The sequence below is a fragment of the Sarcophilus harrisii genome, chromosome 2 (genome assembly GCF_902635505.1).
Source record: "Sarcophilus harrisii chromosome 2, mSarHar1.11, whole genome shotgun sequence".
Lineage (NCBI taxonomy): Eukaryota > Metazoa > Chordata > Mammalia > Dasyuromorphia > Dasyuridae > Sarcophilus > Sarcophilus harrisii.
The window spans coordinates 594,713,665-594,727,833 of NC_045427.1; positions in this window are offsets into that span (position 1 = coordinate 594,713,665).

A 14,169-nucleotide genomic window follows, 5' to 3' on the forward strand; every position below is an offset into this window, starting at 1 on the left:
TTGATATCCTGAAAATAATAGAATAATACATAAGTTGTCTGTCTTTCATTTTCACCTTTTTAGGTCTTATACAACCTTAAAGATGCTTTTTACTCAATGCAATTTAATTCAACAAGCATTTACCAAATACCTTGTAGGTGCCAGGTACTATACTACAAAGTAAAAAAAAAAAAAGACTTAACTCTGGATCTCAAGGAACTTTGTTGTAATCTAAGAAAATTTACATTATACTACATTTCTTTCTTTATCAGAATTGTCAATCAATCAATAAATATCTTCTTTTAAGAATTTATTACACACTGGTTGTTGAATATACAAATGCAATAAATGAAGCAAACTCTACTCAAAAGGACTATCATCAGACAAAATGGGATAAAGTCAGCATTGTTAGTATTTTGTAGCTTGTCTTTATCTACCATGGCAGCCTTCACTGTGGCATGGAGACAGCCCATTGTTTTTTATCCTATTCCTTTTTATTTCATTAAACAGTGACTAAGCACTTCCTAAGTGTAAAGAACCACTGCTGGATGCTAGGAAAATGTCCTTGCCTTCAAGGAGAGTAATCTAACCATGGAGCATACCCCAAGGCAAAGTCTACAGAGTACAAGCTCTCATGGTCCCTATCAAAATGGAAGGTTCTTTGGATATGGATCCCATAAAATACAATTTATAATGTAAGGATCAACTTCATTAAGGACAGAGAGACTTCTCTTCAGAGAGCTGGTCACTTGGTGATAAATTTTCCAGCCAAGGAAACCTATGAAATCAATAAAAAATATGCCAAAGGTCAATATAATTCTGCAAGTGTGTTTTAAATAATGGATTTAAAATTTGCTGGTATGTGGATATTACTTCTAGATGTAATTGAAATGATCACTAAATAACCAGCCCTATTGACATAATATAATGGCTGACATGATGATTTACTAAATCAAAAATTGGGAGCAGCATCTGTATTCAGAAACATGAAAGATTGAAAAACATTTTTTTTAATTACAGAAGAACATATGATTAGAAAAAAAACTGTTCACCTGGCTATGAAAGGCAAGGGAGATGGGGGGGACATTTTCATTTAAGAGAATGAATTGTAAATGTCCATTTTATTTGGTTGCAACTTAGATAGGAACATCATTTGATCTCAGTAGTTTAGTTTCCTTAATTTCTAATTCAGTGAAGCTACTGGATTGAGTAAAGCCTTAATTAATGAGACCTCAAATAACTAGAGTTTTTAATTAAGACTTTTTTTGTCATTCTATATTTAGAAGGGAAAAATCAGAAAAAAACAAACTGAGTCTAGGAATTTCATAAAATGAATAAGCAAACAAATACCAAACAATTCCAAGGCGATGATCCTAAAATCAATCTATATTTAGCCCTAACTTTTACTCTTTCCACATCTTTATTTTGTCTTGGACAAAAAAAAAATTAATGGTCATAACAATGATTCCATGACTCTTGGGACAGTGCTTTGTATATGGTAAATACCTAATAAATGCTTTTTCATTCATTCATCCTTCAAGACCATCAATCAACAAAGAAAGATTCCATTATGTTCAGTGTAATGTACTCACTGAGGAAGGATTGTGGATTAAAACATTATAGAAAGATTGCCAAGAACCTAAACTGAACACTAAAGTAATCAGAAAATTGCATTAAGCATCCTGTCATATTATGGGAACATGTCAGTTAATGAAGATTTTATTGTATATTTTGATAATCTTGATCAGTTATGTTAAACAAGTAGGAATGGGGGCTATGAAACTATACTCTATAGATCACAAAGTGACTTAATTTTAAAATATATTATGATCTGTTTTATTTCGTTTTTTATTTATTTTCTTAATATGAAATATTTCCCAATTATATATTAATCTTGTTCAGATCACACTTAGGCCATAAATCATGTTGTGGCAAACAGTGTGTTTGTCATCTCTTATCTTGATCGTGTATTTATTCATGGAGGCAACTAGGTGGAAAAATATAGAGTATTAGTCATTCAGGAAGAACTGAATTCAAATCCTTCCTCAGACACTTACTGTGTAATCTAAGGTGAATCACTTCACCTTTGTCTTTCTCATTTGTAAAAACCTACTTCCTAGGATTGTAAGGATGAAATAAAATATTCCTTGTTGTACAAACCTCAAAATACTATAGAAATGTCAACTATTATGATTATTTGACAACTAGGTGATAAGGTGGATAGCATGCCAAGCTGGGAGGTAGAAAGACTCAAGTTCATGAGCTTATATCTAGCCATCTCAGACACTTACTAGCTGAGTGACTCTGAACAAGTTACTTAACCCTGTTTGCCTCAGTTTCCTTATCTGTCAAATATATTGAAGAAAGAATGATAAACCACTCCAATGTCTTTGTCAAAAAACTTATGAAGAGTTGGACACAACAGAAATAATTGAACAAACAAAATTATTATCATTATTATTCTACTGATATCTGACACTCATAATTTATCTGGCTTCATCTTGTATGTCATGGAAGTGACCATGGGTCTTGAAGGCTATACAAGGTCAAGTTCTACAGAGGAAAAGGCTCTTAGAACAGGCCCAAAGACTGATTGTATATGTGTCTACACATACATGCACATTATCATCATTTTATAGGTGAAGAAATAAAGAGGTAAAGTGATTTGCCCATAGTTACACAACTAGTAAATTTAGAGTCAGAATTTAAACTAATATCTCCATTGGTTCACAGTCAAGTATTCTTTCCAATGCAAGATACTGCCTCTCAGCAATGAAGACAGCACGTGGAATTGCAGTGGTTTGGCTGAATGAATGAAGCATTTATTTGGCACTTGTTGCAAAATATTGTATTAAGTTCTGGGGATATAAATAAGAAAATAGATAATCCCTGCCCTCATTATAATGGGGAAGATTACACATATGAAAGGTTTAACTCTAAGTCAGATGGAGAGGTCCCAAAATCTTTAGATTAGGCATTAAAGCAGATAGTACTATCTGCTTTTAAATATTATTCCTACTGATAAAATCTTATTGATTTCTGATGTGGAAGAATATAGCAATCATAAGAACTTTGGTAATAAGAACTTCCTTTTCTGGGGTCTCAATAACTATAGCTGTAGCACCTAATATATTGAATAGGATTTATAGAATGGGCTGAATTATATTTAGGAAACAGTACAAGCATCTTCAATGACCCCTAGTTATTCTCTGCTGTAAGAATTCATCAATATTCTTCCAGGGGTGTTATATAATTGCAAGTCATAGAACACTATGGAACTCTGGAATTGCCCAAATGTCACCAAAAAGCAAAATGGAAAGCTTCATAGTGGGAGTAAGGAGGCTGAAGTACATTACCAATGATGTTCTAAATGCAAGATACAGGACAAAAGGATCATAAACAATTTATATGACCAGTGAAGGAGAAGAGCCAGTCAGAAAGAGAAAAGGAGAGAGGAAAAATAGAGAAAGAGAGACAGGGACAGAGACAGAGAGACGGAGACAGAGACACAGAAAGACAGAAAGCCAGAGGCAGAAAGACAGAGAAAGAAAAGAGATAGATGAAGAGCCAGAAAGAGAAAAAGACAGAGGAACAGAGAAAGACAGAAATATAGAGAACAGGAAGATAGTTCCAGTTCTGCATAGCATTCACAAAATATTAGAAATACTAAAGGAAGATCTTTGCAATATGTCTGGAGATGTGGTCAAGAGATATACATAATGATAAAATTTATATGAAGTTGTAAGCTGTTCTGGGGAATGGAGTACTCAAACAGATAACACATGAAAGCGGAGAGATTGCTTTTGGCTCTGGGGATCAGAGGAGGCTTCACGGAGAAGAGAACATTTGAGCTGTGTCAAGACATCTAGACATTAAGCAGGCAGAACTGGGGAGGAAAAGTGTTGTAAATGGAAGATTGTTGTTTGTTCCTTGTTTTTTGGAGAGGATGTTGTTATCTGGGTGGTGATCCATAATATATGCAACTAAACTGGATTTAAGTGAGGGAGGGCTGTGAAGTCACCAGCTTCCCTTTCTCCTCTGGAACCATCTGGGTTCAGGGGCACATAGGACTACTGAAGGTGGTCCCAATGCAGTGGAAGACCTTAGCCTCTTTCAAGGAAGATGGTGAATAAATGGAGGTGGGAATAGTGAGTAGTCAAGTTTTATTAGAGTGTAGGGTATATAAAGTAGAAGAGAAAGAGATAAATTGGGGAAAAAAAGTCATGGCAAAATAGTAGAGGGATTTGAAGGCTAATAATACAGAATACAATTGGCAGACAATAGGAAACTATTAAGAGTTTTTAAAAATAATTTCATACATTAATTTTATATAAATTTATTAATTTTATATTTTATTTAAATTAATTTTTTTCAATGAAGAAACATTTATTTTCTCTTCTTTTCACTTCCCATCCTTCCTTGGGGAAAGAAAAAAAATCCTTTGCAAAAATAAGCATAGTTAAGCAAAACTCCCACTTTGGTTAATATCTGAGAATTTTTTCATTCTGACTCTGAATTCAGCAGCTCTCTGTCAGGAGAATGATAATGAGCTTCATCATCTGTCCTCTGAAATTATGGTGGATCATTATATTGATTGGAATTTTTAAAAACTTTCAAAGTTATATCTTTATAATATTATTATTATATAAATTGTTCTCTGGTAGATTCTGCTCATTTCACTCTGCATCAGTTTTACTAGGCCTCCCAGGTTTTTCTGGAATTTGCCTTTTTATCATATCTCAGAACACAATAGTATTATTACATTATATTTGTATGCTATAATCTCTTCATCCATTCTCAAATTGATAGACACCTTAGTTTTTAATTCACTGATACTAAATAAGACCTGTTTTAAGTACTTTTGTACATTTTGGTCCTTTTTTCTTTTTCTTTTTACTGTGGGGGCATTGGAAGGTTTTAATTTATTTTTTAGATAGGGTAGTGACATGATCAAATTGGATTGGACAATTCTGCAATTGAAATTACTTCCTTAGAAAACATAGGTTTTGATGTAAAAACATCTCTGAATTTCCTGCCATTATTTCTAGAATCCTTTCTTATTTGATTACAGATTACTTTTTTTTATTATTACTCAAATCAATTTGAGCGATAATTCTTTGTATTACTCAAACTTTGCTCTAGGTGAATTCCTCTTCAGGTGATTTGTTTAGATCTTTGAAGAGAGATCTGTGACCCTTCTCTCCCTGGCTATTGATAAATTCTTGGCATTAAGAATAACCAGACTAGTCTATCATTGAACAGAAAACGACTTTTCAAGTGTCTTCCACAAAGGAAAGAAACTATGAAGAAGGGAAGGGCTAGATGTGATTTTATTGGCACAAGGAAATCCCACGTGAAAACATTTGTTACCAATGCAGGTCAGCATCTCTTCCACAACTTACTGTTTAGAAAGGTTTCTAGAGACCTGAGAGACTAAACGATTTCTTACCCAGGGTCATATAGCTGGAGTGTGTCAGACATAGGGACTTGAACTTGGATCTTCCTGGTTTCGTGTCTGGTCTGTATTAATTGCACCATACTATCTGGGAAATCATGGAGAAAACTGCATTAGCCACTTGCATTTTTTGGTTGTTGTTATCCATTTTTGGCCCCAATGGTACCATAACATTTTGGCATGGGGATATAGGATCCTCACTGCCCTTAAATTAGGGATGTTAGCAAAGGCTTAACAACCAGCTTTCAGAGAATAAAAAGTATACAGGACACGCTTTTAAGTTTAATCTACCCTATTAACATTTTCTCCATTACTTTTTAAAGTTGATAATCAAAAAAATCAATAAAGTCCCATTTTGTAGAGTTGGCTATGCTCATACTGAAAATTTTAATAATTAGCATATCTCTGACTTTCCTAAACAGTGCCACCTTGTGAAGCTGTTTTGCTTTTGTACTAGCTGACTAGAACCCAAGTACCAGGTCCCCTTCTAGATACTTTTCCTAGTTTTTTTAGGCTTCCATCACTCAATATACCGGTTGAAAGGAAAGACAATAGGATTTCCTTCTTCCCAATGCTTCCTGATCATAGCAACTTCTTTAGTTTTTAAAAGGGAAATTTACTATAATGTATTGCAGTGGGGGAAGTGGGGTGAAAGGCAAAATGGGGTGAAATTCTAGAAATTGTAAGGGTCTTTTTGGTTAACCAAATCTAAGACCTAACTACTAACTAACTAACTAACTAACTAACAACAAATTGTCTCTCATGCCTGACCTAATTTAATGAAATTCATTTTAATGAAATTTTTTTAAAATTACAAAATCTATTCCATACAATTTGCCTTAAAAAAGCATAGGATAAATTCAACTCATTATTTTCAAAACTGGCCAGTTTGTTTGCACTCCTTTCTGAATTTCCTTTTGTTTTCTGTTCACTTTTCAAATGTTTCAGTGGTCCTCCTCTTTTCTTCTTTTTTGTTAGTTCTAGTTTTTTTTTGTTGTTGTGAATTTCCTTGTGTAAATGATATGCTCTCGATCTCCTTGAAGGCAAGGATTATTTCATTTTTATTCTTGTTATATCATTGTTTAGCACAATTAGATGTTTAATAAATATCTATTCTGAATGAATTTAATTCAAGTCACCTAGCATTTATTTTCCTTGTTCTCAGCTTAGGCTTTAAACTCTTCCTATATCTTATCATGTCACATGGCTCCTTCCTAGGTGCCTTACACATAGAAGAGGAACCTGAATATTATATTTTTTCCATCATCACAAATAAAATGAGCCTATAGCATTATTTTTACTTTTCAACAATTGGTCAAGTTAATTTCACAATAGTAATTTTCAATGTTAGTTTTTTCAGAAACAAGTCTTCTTTCTTACTTCTGTTGACTGTGTGAACCTGGGTAAGTCATTCTAAGATTAGATTGTTGAAAAGGAATTTCTCAATTAACTTATACATGTTAAATATAAGTATAAGTAGAGACTTTCCTCATCCAGGAGTTCTCTATGATAACATAATCACTAGTCTAGTGTGGATCCCTATATGTAAGGTAGGATGTTAGCTACTGACAATATGCAAGGGGAAAAAAGGCATAGCTCCTGACTTGGAGAAGATATTCCAGGTGTGGAGTATTTCTTTTACATATTTTAACCAATATTTGGTATTGCTTCCTAGATAAATCCAGAGCTCAGTCAACATGATTTAAAAACCAAACCAAACGAAAAGCTAGTGCTTAGTACTGCTCTTTGGAGTTGTATAGTGTGATAATATAAGAGGCTCTATCACATGTGCCAGAGAGACACAGATCATTTGGCTGACTGCTTGAGTAAAGCAATGTTCAAACAAAATGTTCACCACATTCTGTGAACAATAGATACATTATGCTCCCTCATTGGATAATTAATATAGTGACATACTACCATTCTGGAGCAAGAGGAAAGAAACACATGATCCTATTCAGGTGGCTTATAAGTCACCAAGTGTCACATTGTGGACACAGAAATTATCAAAAACAGACATGCATGCTATACATTATTCTGGCCCCATTGTGTAAATTATTTTAAAAGTCAGAAGCCATCTTGTTCAGCTTCATTGAGGTCCTCAGAAGTTAAGTGACTAAGATCACATGGATGATAAATGTCAGAAGTTATATTGCTTATGTTCTACGTCAAGTTCATATAACTCTTCACACATTTCCCAGAATTCTTGATATTCATCATTTTTTTGTGGTGCAATAATATTCAGTTTCTTTCACAGAAGAGTTTCTTCATCCATTCTCTATTTCTCAGATCACAACTTTGTATTCAGTTAGTTAGTGTGATCTCTGGCAGTTCTGGATACAGTGTAGCTTTGAACATCTGGTCGGTATTCCATGCTGTTTGGTAAGGAAGGATATTTTGCATTTCTTAATGAGAAAAAAACAACCTAAGTTATAGAAAATATGATAGATTGGAAAGAACTTGAACACTAGAGTTAAAATCCCCAGTCTCATTCGGTGTGCAAACTTATTGGTTGTTTTTCTTCTCTGGGGCGCATAACTATATGAAGGGGTTAGAAGAAGATGATCTTTAAGGTCTTTTCCATATCTAAATCTTAGATCCTAAGGTAGAAGTTCTTAACTTCTGTAAGATCTGTGAGCCTTTTGAAAAAATATTTAGACAACAGTATTTTTAACACAGCTGTTTTCTTTTTGATCCTGTGCATTATTTATTATGGAGTTAGTAATAGTGTTTTTGAGAAGAGTTGTATAAGTTTCCCCAGGCGACCAAAGGGGTCCATGATGCAAAAAAGGATTGAGAATCCTTGCTTCAAGATGGAGGGCTAAGTTCAATTTGGTCTGCTCTTATCTGGACCAAAATCCAATCCACATAATAGAAAGCAAAATGTTTCCCTATTGGGGGAAAATAGTCATTTCCCAAATTTCCTCCATTGATGAGTTAATGGGCACACTGTTTTCAGAGATTTCTTTCAGTAGCATTAAGTTGGTAGAGTTTGCTAACTGCTCTTTCAGTGGCCATATGTGTAGAGATGAGATAGGATGGGGGCAGGAGTGCATTCCATTTGAGAACTACTGCTACAGACTGAGGCTGATGGTCAGTTCATCCACCATGAAGGTTCCCAGTGTCTGGTCCATCACCTTAGCTGATGTTTGAGCTGTTTTGAGCTGATCTATATTGGTGGAAGTACGGCACATGCTTCTCTTAGTCCTTTCCATTCATTCCCCTTTGGAGACTCCTGGTGCAAGGCACATATACTGCATTTCTGCTTGGGACTTTCCCAGCTTCTTCCAAACACTCCAGTCCAGAAAACAAAAGCTTTGCCTTTCATTGTAAGATTAGAAATAGAAAGAGTTTCTAGGGGCCCCAGGCCCTGCAGGACACCAGAAACATTGTCTGTCATTTCTAGAACACACTGGCTTGCAGAGGTTTAGTCAATGACGTGTAAATAAATACCAGTGAGTGGGCTGGGCTCAATCGGCTCTCGCCAGGCTTTTTGCTTGTCTGGAGGGGTCTCATATGAAGGGGAATAAAGGAGGAAGACCAGCCCTGCTTCCTCTCACTGGGAGCACAGACTAAATGCTTCCCACAGGCTGCTCGGTGCCGGCAGCTCTTCAGCCTACAGAGGCACGCTAGAAGCCAAAGGGTCTGTCCCGACAACTGTGGCTGGTGGATGCCTGTGTGGGGCTCAGCCTTCCACTCCACCTCTTGATTTTCAAGTGATGCTCTCAGAAAGTAGCCTCAGATGCGCCCAGTGGTACCTGATGGGCCCCAGTCCCACAGGGCACAGAGGTCGGAGGTCCGGCCTGACCCAGGCCCGATGGTGGGCATTTTTAAAGGTACACACACATGTTTCCTCCTTCTGCCTGCCTGCCTGCCATCTGCTAACAGGCATTACAGGCTCGGGATGACGGGGACGTCCTGCTGTGTTAATCTGCTTCTATTCAATGGCTGGCTGTGACCAGGAGACAGACGATTTATCTTTACTGCTCTTATTTTCGACAATGCCCACCACACAAACAATCCAAGCGTTTTTCAGGCCTGGGGAACACAGATAAACCAAATGGTTGTTAATGCCCTGGATCATGTGGAAGCCATCATTACCCAGGCTACCATTTTAGCAGCTGGGTCAGATTGTGCCCCTTCTACTTGGTGAGGACCCGGCACTTTTCACTGCCACTGCCTCCTGGGGCTGGCCCTCTCCCACTACCTCCCAACCCCGCTCAGCTTACACAGACAATGCCACCAGTGCCGGAATGCACCCACCTCTGGGGTGGCACCAGCAGCTGCCATTACCCGACAGCTCAGGGTACAATGGGAGAGGCCCCAGCCTATCCAGCTAAAATGGCCCGGTGGAGTTTAGGGGAGACAGAATGCAATTATCCATACTGGAGACCAGCCAGGACACTGGGGCTAACTCCGCTAGTGCCAAAAGCTGCTGCAGGCTGCAGGCTGCCAGGCTCTCCTTTTAACGACTTACCCCGAGAAAGGCCTCCGAGATGCTAGCAATGGACTGATGTCCTGTGAGGCACACATCAGGAGGACTTCAGAGGAGGCAAAATGGCATAGAACTTAGTGCTGGCCTGAGAGTCAGTTCAAATCCTACTTCTGAAAGTTTTAAATTTGATTTGTTTGATTTATTTTGAAAGTTATATGTGTGAAACACATCAGCAATCCTCTTAGATCAAAATTCTTTCTTTCTTTCTTTCTTTTTCTTTCTTTCTTTCTCTTTCCCTTCCTTCCTTCCTCCTCCCTCCCTCTCCTTTTTCTCTTTCTTTCTTTCTTTCTTTCTTTCTTTCTTTCTTTCTTTCTCTTTCCCTTCCTTCCTTCCTCCTCCCTCCCTCTCCTTTTCTCTTTCTTTCTTTCTTTCTCTTTCCCTTCCTTCCTTCCTTCTCCCTCCCTCTCCTTTTTCTCTCTCTTTCTCTCTTTCTCTCTCTTTCTTTCTTTCTCTCTTTCTCTTTCTTTCTTTTCTTTCTTTCTTTCTTTCTTTCTTTCTTTCTTTCTTTCTTTCTTTCTTTCTTTCTTTCTTTCTTTCTTTCTTTCTTTCTTCTCTTTCTCTTTCCCTTCCTTCCTTCCTTCCTCCTCCCTCCCTCTCCTTTTTCACTTTCTTTCTTTCTTTCTTCTTTCTTAAATGGGGATAATGATACCAACTTTCATACACTTTTCATCTTATGGGGAGTGTTTGGAAAATCAAATGGAATGGAGTATTTCTTTACCTACTTTAAAGCATTATGTTTATTTCACTTGTGATTATTCTTTCAGGAGAATTGATTAAGAACATGCACAGAATGGGAGCCTGTGGCCTCCAAAGACTCTTTGCCCTGTGAGTGAAGCGTCATCCCTGAGATCCCAGTCATGTGTTAAAATCCACCTTGGAGTTATTCCACAGCCGTGTCCTCCCGGGCTGAGACAAAGTGGATAATCCAAGGAAAGAGAGCAAGGTCTCTTCACCACTAAGGGCTGAGATCTCTGTTCAAGGAAGGGGTTGGACAAGAAGATGTCCCTTCCAGATCTGAAATTCTATGATTCTGGGGAAACATGAACTGCCAGGAAACCGAGCCGCTCAAATATTCACATGGGCTTTGATCTCCTCCTCACCCATCACCTCCCTAGTCTTTCAAGGTCTGGAGGCTAGGCGGAGCTAAGTGATTTAATGGCCACATCTGTCTGCGCTGGCCAAATGCTTTTCCAGGAGTCAGTAAGTTAATGGCTTTTCGGTAGGGCTAGGGTTTCTAATAAGTAGAATCATTTGTCTACCAGGGGAAGGGAAGATCATCTCGGCACATGCGGCTCTCTGGAGGTTTGCAGCGCGGCTGCCGCACCTGCCGCGGTAGCGCGCCCCTTTGTTGTCCCGGGAATAGTGACTTAGAGACAGTTCGCTCCCACAGCACGCCAAGGAACTGCATCCTTGGGACCGCTCCGCGGGCTGTGCTCGGGCTTCTCGGGGCTCTAGGCTCCGTAGGGTTCGCCTCTTTTCACTCACTTTCCATAGAACAACGGAAATAAAACCGAAGTCCCAGGAAAGCCAGGCCCTTGGGTGCCCATAGTGCAAAAGCAGTGAATTTTGTCTCAGCTGTTCCATTTCTGACACTCTCCTCTGCTCCTTTCCTTCACTCGCCCCTCCCTTCTCACAAATGAACACTTCTTGCAGCTGCCCCTTCCTTTTAGCATCTCCTGAAAAACCTAATTCCTTCCTCCAACCTCTCCTCAGGTTTGATCTCTGCTAATTCACAGTAATCTCCTTGCTATATCCGTACAGCAGGGTTTCTCAAGCTAAAGCAGTTAATAAATATTCTTTCTCTCTTCTTTTCTTTCTTTCTTTTCTCTCCCTTCCTCCCCACTTCCTCCCTCCCTCCCTCTCTCCTTCCTTTTCTCCCTCCTCCCTCCTTCCCTTTCTCCCTCCTTTCCTTCCTCCCTTTCTCCCTCCCTCCTTTCCTCCCTCCCTCCCTCCTTTCCTTCTTTCCTTCCTTCCTTCCTTCCTTCCTTCCTTCCTTCCTTCCTTCCTTCCTTCCTTCCTTCCTTCCTTCTTTCCTTTTCCTTCCTTCCTTCCTTCCTTCCTTCCTTCCTTCCTTCCTTCCTTCCTTCCTTCCTTCCTTCCTTCCTTTTCTTCCTTCCCTTTGTCTTTGTTATCCCCTTCCCTTCTATCTTGCTACCTATATCTTCTGCAGAATCTTATCCTTCTTTCAGTAATGGGAATAGCCATTCCATCAAAAAATTACAAAGCTAAGGAGCTTTTCTTTAAAAAAAATATTTATTGATACTTTTGGTTTTTCTTTTAAAATCACCATCACTTCACAGTGATTCCCATTCTCCTTGCTTTCCCTTGTAACAAAGAGAAATAGCTGAGTGAAACAAACCGAGACATGGTAGTGTATCAAACATTTCACAACAGTAGTCTACTACATTTTCTTTGTGAGGAGGGAAATACATTTCATCACTTAGACTTGGGTTGACATTTAAGGTTTCGACTTCCCTGATGTCATGGAGCTTTTTGAGAAAGAAGGACAAGCAACAACAAGAAAGTTTTTTTTATAATATGGCTCAAGCTTTTCTTTTCTACCACCTCCACCTCCTGAGGTGGCAAAGGATAAAAAGATTTCATCTACAGTAATTTGGCTTGTAGTAAGAATAGGGAACCACTGGTTGAAAGTAAAAGTTGGGAGATTGTCAAAGCTGCTTTATATTCTTGTATATTCAGGGAGATGAGATTATAGATCTTACTAACAAAATAACTTGAATTTGTTAACTAGCTCAGAGGCATTTTGGTGATGGTTGCAGTTGTTATTATTTTGTTCTTCATTCTTGAAGAGGACCATGATGTCAGGGAGGTAATGCCAGGATATTCAAGTGAATTGGATTGAAGTGAGGGAGGTTCAGTGGCCAGATATAAATCAGGATGACTAGAGATAGCCCTGGATGCAAGGGGGCATCTTGACCTTCTTAAGCTAAGATCTTCAATAGATCTCAGTTTGACTGAGGCTGATCCCATTCAGTCATTAAGGCTTAGGTAGCAATTGAGGTGCGGAATCTCTTTTCTCACCTGGCTAAAAATATTACAAGAGTAATATCACTTTCTCAAGGAAGATAGAAAATGAGAAGTATGATGACTGATATACAAGCAGAGAGGTCAGATGATAATAGTAAGCAGCAGTCATAGCAGAAATGGCAGCCGAGCAGGGTCACAGTTTCCCAAATATCCAGGAGAATGAATGATAGGGTAGGAAGGAGTGGAGAGATATGGGAGGAAAATAGAGAGAGGGAGAGAAGAATGAAAGGGCGTGAGAAAGAGACGCTAAGAGACAGAAAGATAAAGACAGGAAGAGAGAGACAGAGAGATAGAGTGGGGAGGGAGAAGGAGAGGGAAAGGTAATTAATGAGAAAGAATCTCAGACCTACAGAAGAAATGTTAGGACTAAGGAAAAATGAGACAGAGCCAGAGTGTCAAAGAGCAAAGAAGACAATGCCTTCATTGGTACCATGAGTCATGTGGACTGTATAGATCTCAGGAAGGGATATTAACTCCCTACCCAATTGAAATTTTCTCTACTTAAGGTGTATTCTCAATCCGAGGGTGGTGCTATTTGTCTGGAACTAAATATATGGATTCTTGGGGAAAATATGGTTCCTCATACATGGACTGATAGGTTGATCTTCAGCCCACAGAGGCAGAGGCCTCTTCTCTAGAATGAGTGACTATGCAAGTGATTATAGGAAATGAGGAGGGCAAAAGTTTTTTCATTGTGGTTGGGTATACATCCTTTTTGCATTTTTTTATTGTGTGTAATGAAACTATTTTTATGCCTTGTTAGCATGATGCTTGTAAGGGGCTTGCGGACATCTAGGAGAGAGCTCAGAATGAAGCAGATTTCTGTTAGAGGGAATTTGGTTCATTTGTTAGGAGAGAGAAGTCTAGGAGTTATAAAATATTTTTTTTTATCATTTATGCCATATTCTTCCTATTGGATCATAAGTTCCTTGACTTTATGGATTCTGTCATATCTGCTTTTGTGTCCTCAGGATCTAGCCTAGTCCCATGGAAATAGTTGGGATCTAATAAATAATGAATGAAATTGGTCCACAAAGAGATTCCTACTCCAACCATGCATAAAGATGACCCCAATACCCAGAAGTCAGGACATATTCATCTTTGTTAAGGATGAATTAATGTTATTTATCCTATTTTGACTTTTCTTCAAACAAATGGCTAAATCCTTGTAATTAGTTGATATTAAAATCAA